The sequence below is a fragment of the Mustela erminea genome, chromosome 5, assembly GCF_009829155.1.
Source record: "Mustela erminea isolate mMusErm1 chromosome 5, mMusErm1.Pri, whole genome shotgun sequence".
Lineage (NCBI taxonomy): Eukaryota > Metazoa > Chordata > Mammalia > Carnivora > Mustelidae > Mustela > Mustela erminea.
Window position 1 is genome coordinate 116,610,052 of NC_045618.1, and position 13,946 is coordinate 116,623,997.

Sequence of the window (13,946 nt, forward strand, 5' to 3'; positions counted from 1 at the left end):
TTCACTGAGTGTAATGATTCTGTAGCTCATCCAGGCTGGAGCATGTGTCAACACTTCATCCCTTTTTCTTGCCAAATAATATTCCATCATATGACTATTCCATATTTTATTCATCCATTTACCAGCGGATGGACATTCAGTTTTTTCCCAGTTTTTTAGCTATTGTGAAAAACACTGTCATGAATATTCGTGTTCAAGTCTTTGTATGGTCATATGTTTTCATTCTTACTGATGAGCTTAAGGAAACCAGACTCAGGTACCTCAAGGATGGGAAGGCTCTAGTCCTTGTGAAGTTGGGCTTAGGCTGACCCCCTAACACTGAGCGGAAGGAGGAGCATCCCCAGCCCCAGTTACTTCATTGTTGGGCAACCAAGGAGCACTCCCAGGATCACCAACAGTCTGTGTAGGACAGCTCCAAACAGTCTACATACCTACTTAATGCTGAACCCTTTTACAACAAGGGACAGGACATTTCTACACAACACTATATGGGAGATTCTAGCCAGTGAAAGGCAAGAGAAAGAGTTAAAAGTTATAAGGACTGGAAAGGAAGCGTCAGAGCTGTTATTATTCAGAGATGCAGAGAAAAAACCAAAATGATTTATAGATACATTACTGGAATGACAATGCTGTATGTCTAATGTATGTAGAATCAAAATCAAGACATATAAGTCAAATTCTTTTATATGTACCACCAAAACACAGCTTTCCAAATATAAAACCTAACTTAGAAAAAAGATTTACTTGAACAATAGTATATAAAAATGAGGTAGCTGGACTAAATCTAACCAAAAATGTGTGAGACCCTCCTGAGGAGAACTGTAATACTTTCTTGAAGGATACTGAAGAAGAATTCTATAAATGGGTAGTTATGTAATGTTTATATATACATAGACCCAACACTGAAAAGGTATCACTTCTCCTCAAATTTATTTATAGATTCAATTCGATCCCAGTTAAAAGCCTAAGATTAGTTTTGGGTGTTTATTTTGTTTTCTTGGCTGGTGACTCACTAAGCTGTTTCCGAAACTTTTTTTTTTTAAGATTTTATTTATTTACTTGACAGACAGAGACCACAAGTAGGCAGAGAGGCAGGCAGAGAGAAAGGGGGAAGCAGGCTCCCTGCTGAGCAGAAGGCCCGATGTGGGGCTCGATCCCAGGACCCTGAGATCACTACCTGAGCCAAAGGCAGAGGCTTTAACCCATTGAGCCACCCAGGTGCCCCTCCAAAACTTCTACGAAAAAACAAAGGTCCACAAATAGTTGGGATACTCCTGAAAAAAAAAAAAAAGAATAAAGTAGGAATCTTGTTCTATTAGATATCAAGGCTTATAACTAAACTATTTTCATAAGGCCAAACTGTACCTGTATGGATACAGATAAAAACAGATCGGTGTATCAGAACAGAGAACTCAGACCACATATATATGCAAACTTGATGTATGACAGAAGTGATAACGTGGATCAGTGGGTTAAGAGCCTTTTGATAAATGGTGCTGGAAAAATTGTTTATCCAAATAGTAAGATATGAAACTGGAAATCAATTTGTCATCATCAAATAGAGTTAAAACTGTGGATGTTGTATGATGCAGAAGTTCCACTCCTAGGCATACATGCTGTAGAAACTCTTGCACAGTTTCACCAGAGCTTATGTACAAGAATGTTTAATATGCAATATTATACGTAAGATCAAAGGATAAGGGGAGAATCCATAAATTATTTGTAATTTGTTCACACTATGGACATAAAATACAGTAGAGAAAAATGAATGCATGAAGCTGAATGAACCCAAACTTCCAAACATAGTATCAACAAGAAAACTACCCAAATAGTTTATAGAGTATGACTTCAACTATACTGAGTAAATAAACATATAACACAAGACAATATATAACTTAGGAATACATACATCTGCAGTTAAAATGCAAAAAGAAAATAGAGGGAATGACAAACAATCAAATATCCAAAATGCCTTGATGAGTTGTGATAGGGAACTGGTTTATGCAGGGTGAGGCATGAAATCAGGGAAAGGCACTTCAAGTACAGTAATAATGTTCTAATTCTTAGGTTGGGTGATAGGTCTAGAACTTCTTAAAATTGCTCCTTTTATATTTTAAACATACCAACTTTTTTTGTGTGTATTAAAAATTTAATAAAATTGACCCTACACTGTAGGGTCCAGATGGATCCCTGATACTCAAATCTGACTTAAATGTGCACACAGACACCAGGAAGGTATGAAACAATTGATCATTTAATAAGACCTGGGGAGAACAGGGTAGCTCCCAGGCAGGCCCCAAAATGGCTTGAGAGAGCAGGAAAAGATTGGTTTCAGGTTTTTATGGTGACTAGCGAGGATGATTAGAGCAAGTGTTCCTAGGCATGGTTTTAAGTTCCATAGGCACAAAGGAAAGGTCACTCAATCAGCTTGCCCATATGTGAGACAGATGGCCAAAAGGGAGAGACGAGGCTTAAAAGATGTCAGTTAAACATCAAAAAATAGAGTCGCACTCTTTATTACAAAAATATTTTAAACAAAACTGTATAAGGAAACAAAAGGGGTACCTGCCATGTTGGAAGTACTATGTCTGCAGAGAAAAGAATGTTATTTTCCTTTTAGATACCACTTCACCAGTTCTTCTTCCAGGAATACACCACTAGAGGAATAACTACAATCAAACTGTTAAATTGGTAGAAAAAATTTAAATTCTTTCCTATTCCACAGAAGAACTCAGTATCAAGAGTAATTATTGCAGTAACATAAAGCTAGATATCAAGTCCTGTGGAGTGAAAAGAATGAGAACTGCTCATGATGTTTAAGAGTTCCTGGCATTGGGGCACCTGGGTGGCTTAGTGGATTAAGCCACTGCCTTCGGCTTGGGTCATGATCTCAGTGTCCTGGGATCGAGCCCCGCATCGGGCTCTCTGCTCAGCGGGGAGCCTGCTTCCCCCTCTGTCTCTGCCTGCCTCTCTGCCTACTTGTGATCTCTCTCTGTCAAATAAAATAAATAAATAAAATCTTTAAAAAAAAAAAAAAAAGAGTTCCTGGCATTATGTCAGAGTATAAATATCAGCTGGGTCTCTCTGGCACCTGAGCTGAACCCAAAAGGAATCATTTGCTTTACCATCATGGTAGTGAAGAAATTTTGCAACGTTATATCGACTCACTGCAAATGAGTACCAAGCTTGAAGACTTCTCCCCAAAGAAAGTATTTCTTTTCTACTGAAAAGATACAATGAATTAAGTGTACATCAGTTTTTGAGACACCTACTGGGTACTGCTGCAGACACAGAGATGAAAAAGATTTAATCTATGCTCTTTAAGGGCTTACAGTTTGTTTTTTAAAAGATTTTTATTTATTTATTTATTTGACAGACAGAGATCACAAGTAGGCAGAGAGGCAGGCAGAGAGAGAGGAAGGGAAGCAGGCTCCCCACTGAGCAAAGAGCCCGATGCAGGGCTTGATCCCAAGACCCTGGGATCATGACCTGAGCCGAAGGCAGAGGCTCCAACCCACTGAGCCACCCAGGCACCCCAAGGGCTTACAGTTTCTTGTATTACTTTTGCACTCTTAAGGTGTGAAAATTTGGATTTACAGAAAACCTACATCCAGCCTGATGGCTCAAATGATAAGATAATTTATTGGACTGCTTTCAACATACTTCAATATTAAAGAATACATGAGAACTATTAGAAACTGTATCTATAGTTTCACAGAAGAAGGAAATACCCATGCTTAAGATAATTCTTTTTTTTTTTTTAAAGATTTTATTTATTTATTTGACAGACAAAGATCACAAGTAGGCAGAGAGGTAGGCAGAGACAGAGAGAGGGGGAATGCAGGCTCCCCACTGAGCAGAGAGCCCGACACGGGGCTCAATCCCAGGACCCTGAGATCATGACCTGAGCTGAAGGCAGAGGCTTAACCCACTGAGCCATCCAGGCGCCCCAAGATAATTCTTAATAAACAAGTTGAATGAATGATAAGACTCTGTGATCACAAGTCAGCAGAACTAATGGTGAAGACACAGCTCAATTTCTCTGCATTCATAAAGATGAAAAATGTGGGATGAGCAGAGAATGAGAGGAGAGTAAATTTAAAGTGGCTTGAGAAGCTTTTAGGAACAGAAATGTATACCCTGAAATTTTAAGTTCGTGACACAAATGAAATGCAAATTCCTCCATTCCCCCAATCTTTAGTAAAGCATTCTACACACACACACACACACACACACACACACACACCCTTTTAAGTAGGGCTCTTTTGGGCAGGAAGAAGAGAGCCCAAGTGCAACATTTAGTTTGATCCACAGTATCCGGTGAATATAATAGTAATGCCTTAAAAATCCTTCTTACGTACCAAGTAGTGTTCTAAGCTCTCTAAATGCTAATGTATTTAAGTGTTTTACCTGTAAGGTAAGCAGTAATATTTTTACCATTTTCCAAGTGGGTAGAAAAAGCACAGAGAAGTTAAGTAATTTGTTCAAGGTCTTAGCAGCAGCTAAGAGCCAACCTGGCTCCGGTGGCAGCAATATGGACAGCAGGTGCCCAAATCGTAACCAGAGTTGGAGGACAACAAGCCAGCTCCACCACAACAGGAATGTTGGGAGAGTTGGCTGACTGTGGGCCACAGATGTGCAGAGGAGAGGGTGAGTGGTGACAGACTCAAGATCACCACAGAACAGAAATGCAGAGTAAAGTTCCCATGAGCCCAGTATAAACTGATGTCCTCCGGAACTGTTAATGTGTACCATAGCCCCGCCCTTTAGGAACACCTAAGAGACATGAATGAGGAAAGCCTAAGGTCCTACCATTTGCCGGATGGGGCTGAAGACCACGGAGCAAACTGCTCAGAGGACCTTAGCCAGGACTCTTGGCCGGGGTGCCTTCAAGTACATTTTATATTCTCAATGCATAAATATATAAATATATGTGGGTACATTTAATTTCTTTCCAAGTAAGATATATGTTTTAACTCCTTTCTTGGGTGTTAGTTTCCTTTTCTATAACATTAGATTCCTTTCAGCTCCATGCTTTTGTCTCTAAGTAAGTGATTTGGGCATTTTGTTGAAAATCTTTCAGCAAAGATCACTAAAATGATCTTTTTAAAGATCTAAAATGATCCCCACTTACAGGGCGCCTAGGTGACTCAGCTGGTTAAGAGTATGACTCTTGGTTTTGGCTTAGGGCATGATCTCAGGGTCATGAGATGGAACCCCGCATCAAGCCCTATGCTGGGCTCCACACTCAGCACAGAGTCGGCTTGTCCCGCTCCCTCCGTTCCTCCCCCAGCTCAAGCACATGCACTCTCTCTCTCAAATAAAAATCATAAAATAAAATAAAAATAAAAATAAAATAGGGGCACCTGGGTGGCTCAGTCATTAAGTGTCTGCCTTCAGCTCAGGTCATGATCCCATGGTCCTGGGTCCTGGGATCAAGCTTCCCATCAGGCTCCCTACTTCGCAGGGAGCCCACTTCTCCTCTCCCACTCCCCCTGCTTCTGTTCCCTCTGTTGCTGTGTCTCTCTCTGCCAAATACATACATAAAATCTTAAAAAATAAAAAATAAGAAAATAGAATAAAATAAAATAATTATCTCATTCTGTTTGTTAATTTCCATCCCGGTGGCCACCACCCAGGTTCATATCCCTGTGCCATTATTCCTGGACTATCTGCTCACTGGTCTATCAACTTCACCCTTTCCAAGAAATCATGCCAATTCCACCCTCCACATTCAGTAAATTGTAGGATTCTGAAATCTTCAAGGGTTTTCACTGCCAATGTAAGAAACATTCTCCATAATATGACCTTAACCAGTTTAGTCTTCTCTCTAGTTACCACTCCATTCTCTACCTTCCTTAACTGCAAAAAGACTTTTTGGAAGTTTTCCACATGACCTGTTCTCACTTCCTTACCTCCCATTCTCTCTTCAATACATTCCAATATAGCTTTATCCCCACTCCTCCTCTGAAATGACTTTCATGTGGCTAAACTCAATAACCAGTCCTCTAGTCTCTTCTTATATAAAGTCTCAAGCATCTGATGCAGGAGAACACTCTCTCTTGAAAAACATTTTCCCCTTGATTTCCATGTACAACGCCATTCAGGATAAAACCTGTATGGGTTGTTTTTACTATGTCGAATGTAAATGACGGTCTAGATTCAAAAGGCTATTGTAAAGTTCAAATGAAGACTCAGCAGACTGCACTCTTTTTTTTTTTTTTTTAAAGATTTTATTTATTTATTTGACAGAGAGAGATCACAAGTAGGCAGAGAGGCAGGCAGAGAGAGAGAGAGAGGAGGAAGCAGGCTCCCTGCTGAGCAGAGAGCCCGACGCGGGACTCGATCCCAGGACCCTGAGATCATGACCCGAGCCGAAGGCAGCGGCTTAACCCACTCAGCCACCCAGGTGCCCAGCAGACTGCACTCTTAACCCATATTAGTATTTCGAGATTCTAGAGAAGTGCTTAGGATATAAAAGGTGCCCAGTAATGTTTAATGAGCAAAAGGAGATCAATCCGTTCTGTCTTCTACTTCACCCCTACTGGCAAGCAGCACAACTCAAGAGATCATGGGACCTGGGACACCTGGGTGGCTCAGTGGGTTAAGCCTCTGCCTTCAGCTCAGGTCATGATCTCAGGGTCCTGGGATCAGGCCCCGCATCGGGCTCTCTGCTCAGCGGGGAGTCTGCTTCCTCCCTCTCTCTCTCTGCCTGCCTCTCTGCCTACTTGTGATCTCTGTCAAATAGATAAATAAAATCTTTACCAAAAAAAAAAAAAAAAAAAAGAGAGAGAGAGAGATCATGGGACCTCACTCACTGAGGTTTCTCCCTCTGCCTCACGACTCCTTCTAATCTGTTGTCCTGTCTGGTTAGTCTCCTTTTCAAATCTTGCTTCTCTCTCTCTTCCTCCCTCTTTCTGCTCTGCTCTGTCTCTACCCTCCCTCAATCAGCATCCTCACCATTTCTCATGTGTTTTTCCTTCTACTGATAATGGACTTTTTGGTTGATTTTAGGTTTTTTACTGCTATGAAATGTGCTATTATGTGGCTATGAACAATCTTATGCATGTATCTTGACGCACAGACATACATTCCTATTTCCAAATTAATTGTGCCAATTTATACCCTCCCAGCAACATGTGAGATTTCTAGTTATTCCACGTTCTTGCCGATTCTTAACTATTTTCTTTTTAAAAATATTTTAGCCATTCTGCTAGACATGCACTGTTATCTCACTGTGGTTTTAGTTTGCATTTTTTTCCCTGATTAATGAGGCTGGGCCCTTTTCACACCTGTATTGGCAATGTGGATATATCTCCTTTGTGAAGCCTTTGTTGTTTTACTTTTGATTCATAAGAAGTTCACTTTATATTATGGACACAAGCCCTTCATTGACTTTACGTGTGGCAATAAAATCCTCCAGTTTAAAGCTTGTCTTTTCTTTTTTTTAATGTTATCTTTTCTCTTTCTCTTTCTTAATGTTATCTTTTGATGGACCTAAGTTCTTCATTTTAACATTGTCCAACTTCTCAGTATTTTCCCTTAGGTGCGTAGGGGTGGCACAGTCGCCTAAGCGTCCAACTCTTGGTTTCAGCTCAGGTCGTGATCTCAGGGTTGTGAGTTTGAGGCCTGTGTCAGGCTGAGCTGCTTAAGACTCTCTCAGCCCCACCACCTCCTTCTCAAATAAATTCATCTTTAGAAACTTTTCCTTTATTTTATATCCCATTTAATATTTATTTTTCTGCTCTGAATAAGTTATCTAATATTATGTAAAATTTTAAAAAATCTCTTATATGAAGACTAATGTCTTATATGAAGACTAGAATGTCTTATATAAAGACATATAAGACTAATCTCTTATATGAAGACAAGCACAGCTAATGGAATACTGATTTTATGTTATATGGGATAAGAATCAAGATTCTATTTTGGGGGGCACTATATATCTAAATATTCCTTTATCTTGTGCTCTATGTTTTGAGGTATTGAGATGTATGGGTCTTTTTTCCTATAATCTTTATTTTTTACATTCTCTATTGTCTATTCATCTGTCCTTACACATATACCTTAACCTGTCTTGGGCAAATCTTGGCCCTTTGAATTTCCAACATAAACTTTAGAATCATCTCAAATTTCACCAAACAGTTGTTGGAATTGTGACTGGAGTGTACTAATTTTATAGATCATGCTCTATAGAGATGACATCTGTATGATTTTTAATCTCATAATCCATGAAATGGTATGTATCATTACCTTTACTTTAGGTCACTTTTAACCTCAATAATATTTTCTTTTTTTAATTTTCTAATTTTCTGTGATGAATGCTTGAACACCTTTTATTTGATGCAAAATACTGGGATGCAATATGCAAAATATTATACGTGGTACTGTTTCTAAAATTAACTTTCATTTTTTTACCTTGCTTTATAGAAATACAATTGATTCTTATCTATGGATCTTAAATTGCAAATTTGTTAAACTCTTTAAAAACTCATCTGTAGGGCGCCTGGGTGGCTCAGTGGGTTAAGCCACTGCCTTCGGCTCGGGTCGTGATCTCAGGGTCCTGGGATCGAGGCCCGCATCGGGCTCTCTGCTTAGCGGGGAGCCTGCTTCCTCCTCTCTCTCTGCCTGCCTCTCCGTCTACTTGTGATTTCTGCCTGTCAAATAAATAAATAAAATCTTTAAAAAAAAAAAAAAAAACTCATCTGTAGAGCTTTTGGGATTTTTCACACAGTCACATTCAAATAATGACATTTAAAATTTTCTTTCCAATCTGTCACCAATTGTTTTCATTTTCTTGCCTTACTAGATTGGCTAAGACTTTCAGTACATTTTTGAATATAAGTGGTAACTGTGGGGATAGTGTGGGAATCCTTCCTTGATCTAACCTCAAAGGGAATGACTTCAACATTTCACCATATTTTGTAGGCTTTTTATAGATAACCTTGCATCAGAGTAAGAAATTTCCCCTCCATTTTTAGTACTATTAGTATGCTCCATAATAAAGAAACTTCCCTTTGCTGTTCTTAATTTTTTTAAAGATTTTATTTATTTGAGAGAGGGAGAGAACACGAGTTGGGGGGGGCAGAGAGGGAGAGAGAAGCAGACTCCCTGCTGAGTGGGAGTCCTATGGGTAGCTCCATCCCAGGACCATGAGATCATGACCTAAGCAGATGCTTAACCACCTGAGCCACCCAAGCACTCTCCACTGCTGTTTTTATAGTTACTTTCCTTTCCTTGGTTTTCAGCAAATTTTTTATAAAGTGTGTTTATTACTATCATTGTTATTATTATTTTACATGTAGTTTGTAACAATTCTCGAATTTACAGCTTGATATCTTTCATGAGATTTGGCAAATTCTCACTGATTAGTTTGTTCACACGTTGCTTCTGCCCCATTCATCTCATACCTGCTTCCTAGGACTTCAATTATATATAGGTTAGACCTTCTCATGGTATCTTCTTTGTATTTTACCTTCTCATCACTACTTTTCATCACTTCATTTCTCCATGTTTTATTCTGGGTATTTTCTTCCAGAACTTTCTTTCAGTTTGGTAATTTTCTGTTCAGTTGTGCTTTGTTTCTTATTATTTTACCTATTGAGTTTTAAATATTTGTTATACTTCTCATTTTAGAGTATCTTTTGGTTCTTTTTCAAATTTACATCCTTCATAGTTTCCAGGTCTTTGCCAAAATTAAAAAATCTTGTGTTTTACCATTTTAAACCTATTAAGCACAGTTTTCTAAGTCTCTAGCTAGTAACTTCAACAGCTAGAGTTCCCATGAACTTATTATTATTATTATTTTTTGACCTTATTTTTTGTTTCTGCTGGTTCTTGTTTATGTTATTTTGTCTCTTTATGTACTTGGTCCTTTTAAAATTCTGTTTAACATTACATTTGCAAGATTAATTAATTTGTGGGCTAAAACAGTGTTTTCATTCTCCAGAGAGAATTTCACTCTTTTTTTCTGCCAGCACCTAAAGGCAACAGCAATCCAAAACACCGTGATCCAAATTCAGAGACTAAGATAATGCCTTTTTTTTTTAAATAGTGTTTCTGAGACATAATTCACATACCATAAAATTCACCATAGTGTAAAATTCAAGAGTTTTTAGAATATTCATGGAGTTCTGTAACCTTTACCACTCTCTAAATTTAGAACATCTTCATCACTCCAGGAAGAAACTTCATACCAATTAGTACTCACTCTCCATTCTCTGCCCAACTCTAGGTAACCATTCATCTACTTTTGGCCTCCATAATTTTGCATCTTCTAGACATTCCATACAAAACGAATCATACAATACATGGCATTTTGTGAATGAATTTTTTTCATTTAGCATAATGTTTTCAAGGTTCACCCATGTTGTAGCATGCATCAGTACTACATTTTTTACTGCTGAATAACATTCCATTGTATGGATATACCACTTGTTTATCCATTCATCAGCTTATGTACTTTGGATTATTTCCACTTTTAATTATTATAAATACTACTACTATGAATCTGTGTTGAAGTTTCTATGTGAATATATGTTTTAATCTCTCTTGGGTATATGAATTATTAGGTCATATGGCAACTCTATGCTTAACATTTTAAGGAACTGCCAACCTATTTTCAAAGTGAATGGATTCTGGGCTGTTTCTCTAAGTATCAGTCAGTGAAGCTCTCTAACTGTCCAATCCAAAGCCATGATAGTTTACTAGGTACCCTTTTTGCTGGGCCCTGGATCCCAACTTTTTTATTATTATACCTCCAACAATGTCATAAGTACTGCATAATCTCTTAGCATCTCAGCTACCACTTCTAAAATTAGAAACTGACTTAGTCCATTCAGGCTGCTATAACAGAGTATCATACTCTGGGTGACTTACATGCCAGTTTTAAAAGCTGAAGTCTGAGATCAAGGTGGGAAGAAATTCAGTGTTAAGAGCCTTCCTTGTTTAGTCTTCTGGCTGTAACTTCACATGTCAGGAAGGGTCACAGAGCTCTGTGGGGCCTCTTTTATAAGGGCACTGATCCCATTCATGAAGGTTCCATTATCATGATGTAATCCTCTCTGGAAGGCCCCACCTCCAAATAGTATCACGAGGATTAGGTTTCAACATGAATCTGCGGGGAGATGCAAACATTCAGCCTATGGCAGAAATATTCCCAGGAGAAAACCACTACCAATTCCACGCTCAGCTCTCTAGATTCCTTTCTCCTCTCCATTCTCAGCCTGATAATTATTCTCTATCTTGTTAGATCTTTTATGCCTTCAAGTAGATTTTTTTATTGTAAATTTTACTTAGACTTTCTGGTTTTCTCAGAGTTTGATCTGAATCACCTGGTCTATTACTATTGATACTAGAGGTCCTGTAGTTATTTCTTTAGTTGTCAGTTTGCCCCAACTCCACTGCAAATTCCTTGAGGGAAAGGACGGTGTCTTGGTCATCAGATCTGGTCAGCAAGCAGATGCTTTATAAATGTTTGTTATCAATCTAGGCTATCGCTTTTAAGTATGAAACAGATTCTAAGTGATCTAAGCTGCTCCATCTGGAAAAGCCAGAGAGCCAAGCATAATGACCACAAAGCCAGAGCACACCTAGCTCCACAGATGGTCCAGGGTAGACATGGCCACCGCTGCTGACAGGCCCAGATATAGCAGCTTGTATGATGGACACCACCAACACTGGATCCTGGGCACAGACACCTCCGCTTCTCAATAAGGCAGTGGTATTGTTGCTCCTGAACAGGAAGACCCACAGGAAAAGGGATGGAAATAAAGAGTGGGGAAAGCCGAGGAGGGGGAGGTACAAGGGCATCATGTTTTAGAGAAAACTGGTTTTGTAAATGAATTGATAAGAAAATTCAATCTATTTTCAGTATTTCAAAAATCGAAGTAAAAATCCTGTAGAACCAGAGAATAGGTTTCTTAGTTCCCAGGATCATTCCAAAGTGAATTTTTACATTTCCAAGACTAAGTAGATGACACAAATGAATAAAATCATCCAGAAAGATAAATTCCACTGTCACCACCCTACCTCTCCTCTTCTTTGCCCTGGCATGCCCTGCTCAAGAAGATTATGATCCATTTCACAAACTCCTCTTTTCCAGAATCCCCAAATTCCTTCCCTGTAATCATGTTCTGAGCAATTTAAAATTTCACTGCTTTTCAAAAGGATTTCCTCAGAAGCTGCTATGTGAGCCAAGGGTCTCAACAACTTCTAGGTCAATGCCTTTCAAGGAGAACTAGAGATTTGTTAATAAAACCATTATATTTCTCACCTCCTTGTATATACAGCATTTACAAGAGTGTTTCTTCAGAAGCATAGGATTCCTGAGGGATTGTCATCTGGCTTTCAGCTATCCTGCCCACAGTGTGCCAATTCCAAAAGTAAGGAGTAACTCTGCCTCTGTAGAGGCAGGCCTAGGAAGGTCTGAATTTGCCACAAATGACTGTTTTTTTAAAAATACATTTTGCTATTCAACAGAAGGTCCGTATGCAATACCCCAAAGGCAGGTGACTACTTCATCTCATTTCTTAACTGCATTTTATGAGATTCCTAGACAGTTTGTCATCTCTTTCCCCCTCTTTAGCGTCTTCCTATATTTGTTTATTGTATTACATTCAGAGATTTCAGTTGTTAAGAGGGAGTACTAAGGGATACTTATATTCCATCTTGGCCAGAACTACAAGTCCTCTACTCATACGTTTTTAAAGTGATGGGTATCATTCTAACATGTAGATATACACACATAAATGTAAAAGTTTTATTTTAGACATATAAGCTACCTCATTTTTTCTTTCCTTCAAAATTACAAATAACATTATAAAGAACATCTGAATATTTACTTCAGAGGTGGAAATGTTAAGTCAAAGGAATACCCATTTTAAATTTTGACAAATTTATCAAATTCACATCAAACTTGTTAATAGCAACAATGAATGAGTGTGCATATTTGTGCACATTTTCACTAATCATTTCACTAACTGTACATTAGCAAGTGTTTTAATCTTTGACAATCAAACAGGTAGAAAATACTATTTAAATTTTCACTGACTTGTATTTCTTTGGATATTATTAAATTTGAAAAGAATTTAAGGGTAAAGTGGTAACTTGTGGATGGTTTTAGATCATTATTTAATGATTTTAGTGAGTTGATATATATGCATAAGCTTGTCATTGGCTTTTCAAACAGATTTAACATGTCTTAGTTTTTTAATGGAAGATTGTAACGATGATGATGTTATTTGTGAGATAGTTCTACATTTTTCCTATCATACTCAAATAGGACTCCTCCAAAATAATAAAACTCTCCTTGTGCTAAGCAGGATAGCTCCCATCACTTCCAAAGACATCCACATTCTAATTACTGGAAACTGTGACTAATTATCATACAGAGCAAAAAGGAATTAAGGTTGCAGATAGAATTAAGGTAGCTAACAGTTAGATGATCCAGACAATTACAATGGAGTCACCAAGGTCCTTAAAAGTAGGAAAGGGAGGCAAAAGGTCAGAGTGATGTGATGAGAAGTGAGAAGGACGCAACCCTCCACTGCCAGCTCTGCAGATGGAGGAAGGCGCCACAAGAAAAGAAATGCAGACAGCCTCCAGAAGCAGGAAAAGGCAAGAAAACAGATGTTCTCCAAAGACTCCAGAAAGGAGTCCTGCCCTGACAACAAACACCCTGATGTTAGCCCAGTGACACACCCATCAGACTTCAGACCTTCAGAACTGTAAAGTAATAAATCTGTATTGTTTTAAGTCACTAAGTTTATAGTAATTTGTTACACAACAGTAGAAAACTAATGCAGATAGTAAAATGACACACAAATAGTTTCAAAAAATGTGGACGTGGGACAGAGTCTGGGAAGCACTGTGTCCTAAGAGGATACTGAGGGACACACAAACATCTAGAGTTGTAACTGCTACTGACAAGCAGGGTTACCTAGGAG